The sequence below is a fragment of the Neomonachus schauinslandi genome, chromosome 8, assembly GCF_002201575.2.
Source record: "Neomonachus schauinslandi chromosome 8, ASM220157v2, whole genome shotgun sequence".
Classification (NCBI taxonomy): Eukaryota; Metazoa; Chordata; class Mammalia; order Carnivora; family Phocidae; genus Neomonachus; species Neomonachus schauinslandi.
Window position 1 is genome coordinate 45,646,570 of NC_058410.1, and position 12,969 is coordinate 45,659,538.

At 43.2% G+C, this 12,969-nt stretch overlaps 1 protein-coding gene across 1 annotated transcript in view; it reads right to left on the reverse strand.

The window, feature by feature from the left end:
* DSE (dermatan sulfate epimerase) overlaps positions 1-12,222 on the reverse strand; it is an 81,095-nt gene extending 68,873 nt beyond the window's left edge. Inside the window, exon 1 of the mRNA XM_021693172.1 lies at positions 12,198-12,222. The gene's annotated coding sequence lies outside the window, so the exon portion shown is untranslated. The remainder of the gene's footprint in view (positions 1-12,197) is intronic.
* Between the last annotated feature and the right edge of the window lie 747 nt (positions 12,223-12,969).

The following is a 12,969-nucleotide window of genomic DNA, read 5'->3' on the forward strand; positions in this document are numbered from 1 at the left end:
TTTTGTTTCCCAACAGTCCACAAATGGTTTTCATGGGTTTTTCTCCAGGTCTTTCTCTAAATGCCACCATAAAACTTTCAGCTCATTTCACATTGGATTAGACATCCCGCCACTTTTCCCATCTACTCCTGCCCAGACCAGCCAGGCCTCTCTTTCTGCTGGATGGTTGGTTGTCTGGTGCTAAGACTTTTATTAAAGTTGTTCTGTTCTGAAATTTAGAGTGATTCCCTTCATGTCCCCACTTTTAACTGTATTCCCAAAGATTATTATTATTATTTAATGGTTTGGTATAAGAGCTTTATTAGTGCTATTTGCAAATTAAAAAAAAAACAAACAAACCTTCCTCTACTGATAACATTTCTTTTAGCTAGAGAATTCAAAAGAATCAGGATGCTTTCTAATGAATTATTTCTCGGACACCTATGCCACTCCTATTATTTTGTGCTAGATATCTTATTATGGTGAGTTTTTATAGATCTATAAAGTGTTACTAGCCAGGAAACTAAGGAAAAGCTCTACTAGACTGCTGAAGACTATGATCACTGTGCAGAACAAAAGAATAACAAAAGAATAATGTTTGTGTCTGTATGTCCAAGGTTATACAGGCTTAACTGGATGTCTTGGTGAATCAACTGTTTCTATTTCATACTGTCTTTAGCATCCTACTCTGGGAATGGTAGCTCTGTTTTCCACATCTCCTAATCTAGGCATACACTTCTCATCTCCACTCTACACATTTCACCCAACCTCTCTGCTCACAACCAGCTTCCACCTAGCTATTTCTTTTGTCAAATCTGATGGTGTTCTCTTCGTGGAGCTGGACGCTGGAGAAAACTCCTTTTGTACTAATCTTATTTTCTAAACTTTCTTCTCATGTATCGTCCTAAATGAATGTGGAGGTAAGAGGACCACCTGTCAGGCAATTCCTAAGTTAAATGAGGCAGGGGAGGGGGAGCAGATGTCACTTCGGCTCCTTCCAAACTAAAGATTTTATAAAGAAACTTTGATTTTTTCAGTGACGCCCTATCCTCTGCTATGCTCTCTGGGAGGTCACATCTCATTCTTCCCAAGCCACAAGGAAGGTGGAGTGAGCCTTTTCGATTCCTGGGGCCACCCCTTAGCTCTCTCTGTGACTCTTCTAGTACCTTTGCCACTTGAAATCACCACTTGTGGATGTACTCTTTTTAACCATCGCAGGCAATTTCTATTGTTTGGGGATATTTTTAACTTCAGTGACTCACAAACCTCAATCATATTTGCCCATTCCACCTCAATTCCAACAATAAGGCCGAGAGGCATCAACTTCTATCTGACTTCAGCATATTGACCCACTTACTCATCTCCAATAGACTCTTTAATAAAATCCTTACATTGATACTTTGGATTTTTGCCTCTTTCCAAAAGTATTCAATTCTTCCTTTCTCACCTATACTTTGGGACAGTGATAAATCGTCCAAATTTACAGAGAAGACTGAAATTATCCAGTGTAAGTTTAATATCCCTAAACTTATCTGAATACTTTTCTCTCCAATCCCCAAATGGAAAGAAGCAAGAGACTGCTATGCTGGAAAGAAGAAAGAAATGCAAAAGATCCCTTCAGGAGACAGGGAGATATCCTTATCTCAAGAGTCTCTGTGACATGTCCATCACTGCAGCCATTCAGGGAATGGTGCAGGTCCGGGCAAACAGGAGACAGAAAAGCCAAGGAGAGCTCACTAACTGTCTCTCATACAGACCTACCTCCCCTCTTCCGCAATCCTTCTGGCACATGATGGCCATAGTGTGATAGACTCAAAAGATCTGACTTGGAGTCTGTTACGGGTTGAATTGTGTCTGATAAAAGTTCATCATGTAGAAGTCTGAATCACCCATATCTCAGAATGTGACCTTACTTAGAAACAGGGTTGTAAGATATAATTGATTAAGAAAAGCTCATATTGGAGTAGGATGGGTCCCTAATCCAATATGGTATGTTTATAAAAAGAGAACATTTGGAGACAGAGAGACACACAGGGAGAATGCCATGTGACGATGAAGGTAGAGATCAGGGTGAAGTATTGCCAAGCCTAGGAATGCCAAAGACTGACAGACACCACCGAAAGCTAGCAGAGAGGCATGGAACAGATTCTCCTTCATGGCCTTAGAAGGAACCAACCCCATCAACACCTTGATTCTGGACTTCTAACCTCTAGAACTGTGAGAATAAATTTCTGTTGTTTAAGCCACACAGTTAGAGGTACTTTGTTACAGCAGCTCTAGCAAATGCAGTCCTAGCTCTACAATTTTCTCATTTCAAAAGCAGAGATCGTAATTCTTATTGCTATAAACAATAAATATATATAGTGCTTACCAAGTGCCAGGAACGGTGTTAAGTACTTCACATGGATTAACTCATTTAATCTTCACCACAGGCCCATAATGTAGATATTAATATCATCCCCTTTTTACAGATGAGGAAACTGAGGCATAGGTGGATTGAGTAAGTTACCCAAGGTCACATACATAGTGAAGAGCCAAGAGAGAAACCCACGCAGTCTGACCATACTACCCATGAAACAACTATCTTTGTAAACCACAAAATTCCTCACAAATTAAACAATCACTATTATAATATCACTTTTCTATCCAAGAGCCTCTATTTCCCACAATAAAACGAACAAATTTCTCATCCAAGAGCTTCCACAATCTAGCACCTGCCTACCTTCATTTCATCACTCATTTCCTCCCTACACAAATTCTCCCTTTGTACTTACCTGCTCTTCCTTGCTTCAGCACAACTCACATTTTTGTCCTTTATTCCCACTGTTATTTTCGTTCATGGAATTCCCCCTCGATGCTGCTCCACACCCAAACTCTTATCTTTCTCAAAGAATACAACATTCTTTATGAAGCCTTCCCTGGCAGCTCCATCCATAAGTGGTCTCCCCTGTGGCCTCGTATATGCGTTGTTCAATATTCCTTGAGAATTCAGGAATAATGCCAGCCAAGAAGGTGCTTACATCATCTTATAAGAGGGCAAAAGAAATGAAATTTTTACACAAACCACTAAAATAAAAAGAAGGATGTTTGCATGAGAATGACAAATTACTATGGAGATTTACAGAAGTTACCACAAGCTGGGGTGGAGAAAGAGGTACTGAGGAGGTGGTGCCTGAATTGGGCCTAAAAAGAGGTCAATAAAAATATTTATAGCTTTATATGCATTTACTAATGTATGCATTTAGTACTAATTACATGCACACTGAGTTATTTGAAGGTATATGTTATCTTCCTCTCTCATATTTATGGTTTCAGTCTTCTCTGGATCCAAAAGGGATTGGAGGTGAATCTTACCCACTGAGGTATAAGCTGTTGTGAGGCTGGGGTCTTGGTCTGGTCTTTCTTAAAGTGTCATACACAGCTGATTACATGCAATCAGACCTTCAAGAAACACTTGAAGAACAGATGCATAACGAAGGGAAGAAAGGAAAGAGAATGTTACAGGAGAGAAGTGAATTCCCATAGTTTTCCCAAGTTCTCCTCGACCTAGCAGCCACTCTCTTTCTCTGCTTCCTGTGCCTTGGCTCAGCTGCCCTGCTTGTGATGCTTTTTCCCTTCCCCTTCCTGGCATAAAGTCCTCTGAGGCCCAGCTCGTTCTCCCCTCCTAGCTGGGTATTCTCTGCCGGGGTAATCCTACGGATCTCCTCCTTCCTGCCATTCTACTGCATGCATTCGGCTCTGGTCAGCACTTAGTTGTTCTCATAAAGTTTCATACTTGGTTATCCTTCCCCCACCAGATTTTATAGCTCCCCAAGCCTGGAAACCATGTCCTATTTATTTTGTATGCTTCCCCTCTTAGCCTCCACACAGACGTCCCTTCAAACACAGAAGTACCTGGCAAATACTTGCAGAATGACTAAATCCTTTCAGTATTTCTATCGCTGAAGTATAATGTTCTTTCATCTAACTCTCTAGGTTCAAAAGTACAGTGGAAAAAGTTATATATCAAAGCATTCATTCCCAAGTAACACAGATTTATCTTTTCTAAAACTTGCAATCACTGAACCAAACTTCAGTGGCTTCACCAACAAGAAAAAAAGGTGTAAGCACACAAAGAAGGATCTGTTACATATCTGCCCTAACACTGCTAGCTCAATTCACCTTCTTTAGGCACGGGATTTATCATTTTATGGCAATTTAGTAGTATAAATACTACACACATTTCTTCCCCAAGAAAGAGATACTGAATGTGGTCCAACTTAACCTGAAACTGGCAAGATGAAATTCAACAACTAGAAATGAAATTGAATTTGTAAAGCTCTCAAGTTCCTGCAGCAGATACTCAAAATTAACTATTTGTTAATTTGAATTTAATATGGAATAATTCTATACAAGTCACAGTAAGTCTAAAAATTTTAATGGTGAGAACCTTAGAACCATAACATAGCACCTGGTTAACGTGGAATCCAATCTGAACAATGCTCGGTTTCCTTAGAAGAAACGGTGAAGCTTAAGATTTTTATATGTTCATTTATTTAAGTAATCTCTATAACCCAATGTGGGGCTGGAACTCGACTCCGAGATCAAGAGTCACTGGTTCTTCCATCTGAGCTGGCCAGGCACCCTAACAGATTCTTATTTTGCTCTCTACTTCTACTGGGTTCTCAGTAGAACTGATGGCCTCTAACTTGTGGAAGACTTAAGGTAAAGATAAAGGAGGGAAAGAAGAAATTAAGCTTACCACCAAAGGGGCCAGCAAAAGACACTCTTACCTCATATAAGTCTGCAGGTTTTTCAGTGCCTCCAAGAATCAGAATTTCCTTTGAGAAAGGTCATTTCAAAACTGCTTTAAAACCATCGACTGCAAAACTAAGTTGAAACACCGATTCCAACTGCCTAAGACACTGACTTTGCTGGGCTCCACTTCTTGCCCACTGACACTGGCTGAGAGTGCTTTTTCCAACACTTGCTGTTGCATCAAAATGAACCTGCTTTTAAGAGAATTACACCTCAAGTACTGTCTAATTTTAATATTGAGAAAAAACAGAACCACTGGCCTGAAACTCTCAATTCTCTTGGAGATTCTATTTTCTTAAACAAAAATGAAACAAAGTTCACTTTCCATTTTTATAAGTACCATAATTAATTTTTAACCATAAATACTGCTATAAGAAGTTTGGTAAATGAGAGAAGTTTCCAGACTCTTTCTGACATAGGCAACCTCTGTATTTTGACCACATGACTGATGAATGCCCCATATGTTCCTGTGGCCACTACTGCCAGTCTAGTTATACTATAAAAAAAACAGAGCAGAAAAACATAAAAGATATTACTGAAAAGCCCAAATGGAATACTATAGTCTGGTGCCAAAACCTTTTTTAACGGTTTTCTTGAATAAAAAAGAAATGTGAAGAAAAGCGACCTGTTTGGGGGAGGAAACAGATTAAGTATAGAGAAGAGGAATTTTCAGATATTATAATGTGTACCTGAATGAAAGGTTATTAAAGGACTTTTACACATAATCAGTATTTAGCCAGTGAGCAAATACTTTGTTCTAATAACAAAAATGCTAAGTAGAAACCATAAAGATAACTTATGTTTCAAACACTAAAACTGACCATTTCTTCTATATTCATATAATTAAGTCTTTTTTAATTCCTAAGATTTTCATATCCAGATGAGCCGAAGTCATAAAATTAGAGCCCGAGAAGACGGATGCTAACATCCCTCCAGGACAGCCTCAGTTAAACCTTTTTAAACACAGAAGAACTCCAAGGCCTCCTTCAGAAAGCCATTCTAAAGGTTAAAATATTCAGAAAAACTTCCCTGTATTTAGCATAAATCCCTCCTGATACTTGCAGTAAGTCGATTTCCTCTTCTTTTTCTTCAGGGAAGATGGGAAACAGCTGTTCAACATTCCCTTTTAGGCTACTTTTTCCTTCCTGCCAGACCTATCCCCCCCAAGGGAGAAGTGTAAACACTGCAGGTGATTCCAAAATGCAGCTGGCCCAAGCCTGATTATCCACACTGTTGGTACTCTGGCCCCATTTGTACCTCCTAGAATGCTATCATGAAACAGCCAAGGCCCCAAGAAGAGTTCTTCACCAGAATTTGTAGAATTCTAGAAATCCGTGACTTATAGTCTGTCCTCAGTAGGCTCAAATAACAAAAACAGTGCTGCTTCAAGAAGAAAGAATTACAAGCAGAGCTGTAAAGAAGGTAAGCAGGACTGTCCCGCAGCCAGGCAGTCTTCCCCGCCCCTCTCCTGGGCCTGCCAGGCTGTTGAGCGTACCTTGGCATGGGAACACTTTTAAACTACTTGGTGATTTTCATCATGCAATTCTTGAGTTTCTTGTCAGTGACGCAACTTTCTGGATGCAAACGAACTTTAGCAATGCAATAACCCTTTCCATACTTCAATCTAAGAGAGTCTTCTAAATCTAAGTGTCAATGTGTCGACTGTGACATCTGGAAATGAGTAATCCCTGCTAGCATCACAACATAATGTGCAGATTACTACATTATACACTGAAATGTATGTAACCAGCCTAACGTTGTTACCTCCCACTTCATGAATTGCTAACTAATATCCCCATTTTTCTTGCACTAGCCATTAGACTCCAATAGTAAAGCCAGTATATGGCCTGTGTACTTCATCAATAAAAATATTATAGACCCACAAGTTTCGTAAGCCCATTTCCTTTACAAATTCCTTTTAAGAGTTATGAAATGCTGATTCAACTTTGCTGTGGTATAACATCTGCATGCATCAAGTGCCTGTTGCTTAGTAGCTAAGTTTGTTACATGCAAGAAAAATGCAGAAGCCTTGATTTAATCAACAAATAGAAATTTACAACTCTAAGGCATCTGTGTATGCAATGAATATTTCAAAGGGAAAGATTTCAATGACAGTTCTTTAACTGATTGTGGACCTATTTGATTTCTACTAAAAGAGCAGTGTGGGGCCCCTGGGTGGCTCAGTCGTTAAGCGTCTGCCCTCGGCTCAGGTCATGATCCCAGGATTCTGGGATCGAGCCCCGCATCGGGCTCCCTGCTCCACGGGAAGCCTGCTTCTCCCTCTTCCACTCCCCCTGCTTGTGTTCCCTCTCTCGCTGTGTCTCTCTCTGTCAAATAAATAAATAAAATCTTAAAAAAAAAAAAAAAAAAAGAGCAGTGTATACTAATTTAAACACATACAGGGAATTTTACTATGATTATCCTGCTATTTTTTCATATTAACTGGGGAGAAGAGAGGCAATATTAATTCCATAAATAATACCAAAAAATTTTTTTGGCATGTACACTCAGTCGCAAACTCTCTCTGACCCTGTCTAGGACAAAGCAGATGGACACAAATAACCTACAATACATATGTCACGTACAAGCCATTGAGAGTTAACTGCATATATGTCTTGTTATATTTTTAAAAACAGGACCATACTTATCTAATGGCCATAACCATTCCCAAATATAAAATGTCAAACCACGCTTATTATCAGTATGTTTATAGCTTCTAGATATTACTGAAGAGGCAAATTCTGTTCTTTCAGCAATTGTTTACTAACATTTGATGACAACACTTACCACGTTCATGCTTACGGAATATCCCTAAGGAGTTGAAACAACTAGAAGGAAATCCACTGGTAATCTTCACACACATTAAAAATTCATAGTGTTCTTCTGAATTACTGAATTACAAACTACCCCAAGAAATAAACAGATGGGGGGACGCCTGGGTGGTTCAGTCGGTTGGGCGTCTGCCTTCGGCTCAGGTCATGATCCCAGGGTCCTGGGATTGAGTCCCGCATCGGGCTCCTTGCTCGGCGGGGAGCCTGGTTCCCCCTCTGCCTGCCGCTCCCCCTGCTTGTTCTCTCTCTCCCTTTCTCTGACAAATAAATAAATAAAATCTTAAAAAAAAAAAAGATTAAAAAAAAGAAATAAACAGATGGCCTCAACTGTCTTTTCTTCTCTTGCCAAATTAAAATCATTCCCTTTTCTTCTTTGTGATCTCCAACAGGCTCTGCAAACGCTCATTCTGCCTCCTGCAGGTTTATACTCTTCTGGGCATCTGAAAAAGGATCTGGATTCCACACCCCCAACAGGCTGGAGCTTGCCTGGATAGGCAGAAGCAAGCCACACAAGTGGTAAAGCACTCAAAGACCTAAAGGCAGCTAAGGAGAACTTAGCGATGAGCCTAGGACTCTGCAGGAATTCGGGAATTCGAAGAGGCCCCACAATGGAATCCTTATAAGGCCCAGAGTGGAAGCAGAGGGAGCTGTGGGAAGGGGGTCTGTAAAGAGCCAGTTTACAGAAGTCTGGGAAGCACATAAGCATTTGACGGAGCTGACAGTCCCTGGACAGTAGTGAGTAGGAAAAGGGATAATAAACTACATCTGTAGGAAAATGAAATTTAAGAGTCTTTAATCACATGAACTTGGAGTCATGAAGGAGAAAAGTCTAATTAAATGTGCAATGTGGGTTCACCTCGTATTTAAGGTAGGCCACTAACTATTTGTAAAAATGACAGACAAATCTCTTACCTTCACAATATTTCCATTTCCACACCCCTAAAATGAGGATAAGACACCTCCTCTGTATCACTCTCCATTTCCACTAGGCCAAAATATGAAAATACTAGATTTGAAAAAAACTTAGAAGTACTAGGTGATTTTAAAATGCAAGTATTCGTGTAGCCATATGATCTATCAGGGACTTTTCCTTTCCTTCAATTGTCTAAACATATGAATTTGTAAGCAAGAGTTTATTACACCTAATGGCACCTCTTTACCCCACCCATAATACTTTCTACTAGTTTGAATCTTTTCTGTAACACTTCCCCACCGACAGCTAACCAAACCACTCTTCTATATGTGACTAGAAATTGTGAAACACTAAGTGTAGATGGATCAGAACATGGGACTAAGTTTATTCACTAACAGAGAGATTTTCTTTAAAGAACAATTATTTCAATTAAAAATATTATCCACTTAATGCAGAGTTTAATTTTTTTTAAAGATTTTATTTATTTATTTGACAGAGAGCACAAGAAGGGGAAGCAGCAGAGGAAGAGGGAGCCCCATGTGGGACTCAATCCCAGGACCTTGGGATCATGACCTGAGCCAAAGGCAGATGCTTAACCGACTGAGCTACCCAGGCGCCCCCAGAGTTTAATTTTTAAAAGGGAATTTCCTATTAGAATTGGGCATTAGAGTTGGCAAGATAATTAGAAATTCATCCATTTCTAATTATCGCTGTCACCAAATGGACGCATGGATCAGTGCCTCAAGAATCTGGGATTTTACTCTCTAGTTCCTATTCTGCCACTAAGTCACCAAATGAATTGCATGGGAAAACATTTTCTCTTTTTGGTACTCTGGGCTTATATATTTGCCTAATTCCCATGTTGGGCACTGATTCTAGGTTTAGAGAATTTTATTGTGTCATCCAAACATCTGCTGGTAATTGGGTGACCCCCAATTAGGGGAAGATAGTGTAATTCCAAGATGAGGAAACCCTCAGGCATCAGTAACAAGAACTGCCCTGTCCTCTGCTTGGACACATTCTTTCAGAAGGCTGCTGCCCATCGAACCTCGTGGAATGCCTTACCCACTCCTTCAGAATAGTAAAGGCCCAGCCCCTCTCAGTAAATGAAATACCAAAATCCACTATGATGTTGAAGTTCCCTCTACCACAGGCTCCTCACCTCCTCCAAGGCCTGTCACAAACACATCTCAGGCCAATAACACTATTTCTCTTTTTTGAGGAGGCGGGGGGGGCTGAGAAAACAGTAAGAATACTATATTTTAGACTCAAACATGCTAATGGTTAAGTAATACATCATATACACTGCAATGACAAAATGCTGGTCTTTTACTAGTTTCTTAACCCCTTTTGAAAACTTAGATTACTGATACATTAAAACCCGTTTAAATATTTTATCCTTTATTCCTTTCCAATCATTTGCTGCAACCCTAATACTGAATGGGAATAATGTAATTTCTTTCACACAACACAGTGTGAATCCAAGGCAGTACAAATAAATACCAAAATAATCTACCACAAAGAACATGAAAATATGTATAGTACTTTATTATGTAATTGCAGAATGCATTTTCACCTATGATCATAAACCCTTTTTCAGAGATTAAATAATCTTTAAAAAGAAGCACTGGGGAAGGTAGATAGGACAGTATCTGTGAAGTTAAGAACTTTATGGATGACCACCATGTCCCCTCGAGGCAGCACTGCAAGATAATTGGACTAGCCAGACCACAAATCTCATTTGAAAACCTGTATTAGCTAATTTGTGAACTAATTTTATAAATACTAAAGTTGATACTCACACAAAATGTTAGTCACTGTAATGGTCCTGACCTCATGTGGCCAACCTAGCTAACTTCCTACCACTGTCTTCCCACACTAGGCCCCTAACCTCAGAGATGACTGTACTATCAATATATTAACCTGAATGTAAAAATGTACTTTGCAGGCCACTGTCTTTATTAACCAAAAATTGATGAAACTGACACTGACATGATATACCAATCAATGGAAAATGACACTTCTCAGGCTCAAACTCTCAGGTGCTTCTTCGTTATATTTTCTCCCTACGTTGGCAACTCCAGGAGAACTAGGGCAGTTTCTTATATATACCTCTGTATATCTCCTCAATTACCAGCACTGTCTTGCACTTTTTGCTGTACCCACACAGAGGGGTCAGTAGATGATGGAGGCATTAAATTTCATCTTTTCTCATTTTTACTAAAATACATCTAACCTACACACTTCATAAAAGGACTTGTGCCTATATGGTGACCTTAAAAGAAAAAAGTTAACACATGATAGACAAATACTCAGATAATCCTGTAGTCTATTCTTCCAAGGGCATTACATTTTTATGATCCATTTTGGTGGCATTGTCCGAATACTCTACCAAATAGTGCACATATTATCATTTCAGAAGTTATCATTTATTGAGAAAAAAATTTTTTTTAAAGATTTTATTTATTTATTTGACAGAGAGAGACGAAGTGAAAGGGGGGACACAAGCAGAAAGAGTGGGAGAGGGAGAAGCAGGCTTCCTGCGGAGCAGGGAGCCCGATGCGGGGCTCGATCCCAGGACACTGGGATCATGACCTGAGCCGAAGGCAGACGCTTAACGACTGAGCCACTCAGGCGCCCCGAGAAATTTTTTTTAAAAAGCTGAAGAAAAGGGAGTTCCTGAAAGATTAAATTGTCAAAAATGCTGAAAAGCCTGTTTTGAAACGATTTCTAAGAGAGAACGTCCATTCTCAAATTTAATGTCTCATTAACCACGACTAACGAAAAATATTTTAAAGAACTTTATTACATGAAGATCTCTAGACACTAAAAGTGTCATTTCCTGACCTAAGGAATTCCAGGTAAATGAGGCTCCCCTCCTGCATTTAAGCAATGGAGTTGGCTTCAACCTTCAATGGCAGCCAGCCTAAGCGGAGGCTGCTGCCTCAAATGAGCGATGAAAACGAGAAAGTTCCCGGGTCACAGACTTAGCTCAGATTCCAGCCCCGACAGATCTCCAGCCCATGTGGCATTGCTTACAGAGCTTCCCAGCCTGTGAGTCAAGCGTCCCACCACCACCACCACCAGGAGCTGCCTGCGAGTGAGGTTTACCCACAATTTCTCCGAGCGTCGGCGGAGCCAAGCGGCGCTGGAATCCAGCATCTGGGGGAGGCTCGGGACGTGCTTCCCCGGCTTCCGCAGCCGCACGGAGGAGATGCCAGCGCACAGAGGGGTCCGCACACACGACCATCACCACCCTCTCCCCAACTAGCGGGGCACGCAGGGAAAGAAGGGCGCGAGGCTGTGCCACCCGACCCGTCAGAGGGGAAGCGGGAGCCCCGCGGGCGGGCCGGGAAATCGCGGCGCGGCCGGCCAGAGCCGAGGCACGGAAACCGATCTCCGGGACCTTACGGTGCGCCGACTCTGCGCCGGGCGCTCAAGGGGCGGGAAGGGGCGAGGAGCTGCCCCGGCAAGCCCACGGCTCGGGCTCCACGCCTCGCGCGCCCTCCAACAGCCCAGCCACGCCGGGCCCGGGCGAGCAGCCCGCGGAGCTCCGCGCCCTGCAGGGGACGTGGCTCTCCGCCTCCGCCGGCGCCCAGAGACCCGCCCGAGACCCCGGAAGAAAGTTGCGCCGCGCGGGGCCCAGAACGGCGCCCGCCGCGCGCCCCTCCGCTTACCGCTCCCCGCCGCGGCTTCGTCCTCTCGGGCGTTGTCTCCCCAGCTTCGGCCCAGGCTCCGGAGCCTCCTCTCGGACCCCTCACTCCAGGGCGCCCGGACCCCCGGCGCCCTCAGAGCCGAGCCCTCAGCGCGCCCGCCGCGCCTTGGGTGCCGGTGGGCGCCGCGCCACGGGATGCGCCGCTGCAGCCTCAGGCGGCGCTACTGCGAGCCGGGCGGGCGGGCGGGTGAGGGGTGTGGGCGAAGCGGGGAGGAGGGCGGGACGCGGCCGGCGCTGAGGCTCGGTGGAGGGAGGAGGAAACCGCAACGTCACCAGAGCCCGGGGAGGCGAGAATGGGGAGGGGGAAACGGGGACCCCCCCCGACGCCGGACCCCGGCCTCCGGCCCGCCCCGCCTTCTCCGCCGCCTCCTCTCCGGGGGCTCCCCGGCTCAGCGCTGCGTTGGGCCTTCCCCTCCACTGGGGCCCCACGCACCCTTCCCCTCCACGGACCCCTGCCTTGCCAGGCCTCTCGGGCTCCGAGTTGCTTTGGTTTCTAAGTGACCCACACCCTTAGGGTTCGACTCCGAAAGATACTTTTGGAGGCCCGGAGGGGAGGAGCTGATGCTTCCGTACAGGCTGGGGAAGGAAACGAGGAAAACGCTGAGAACCTTGCTCCCGAGGCTGTTGCCCACTCCCCTCCCCTTCTCCACAATAGTTACTCCTCCTTTTCTCCTGTGTTCGATTGTACTCTCAGAGAGGAGGGAGGAAATCACCTACTTAGAAGCAGTTCTCCC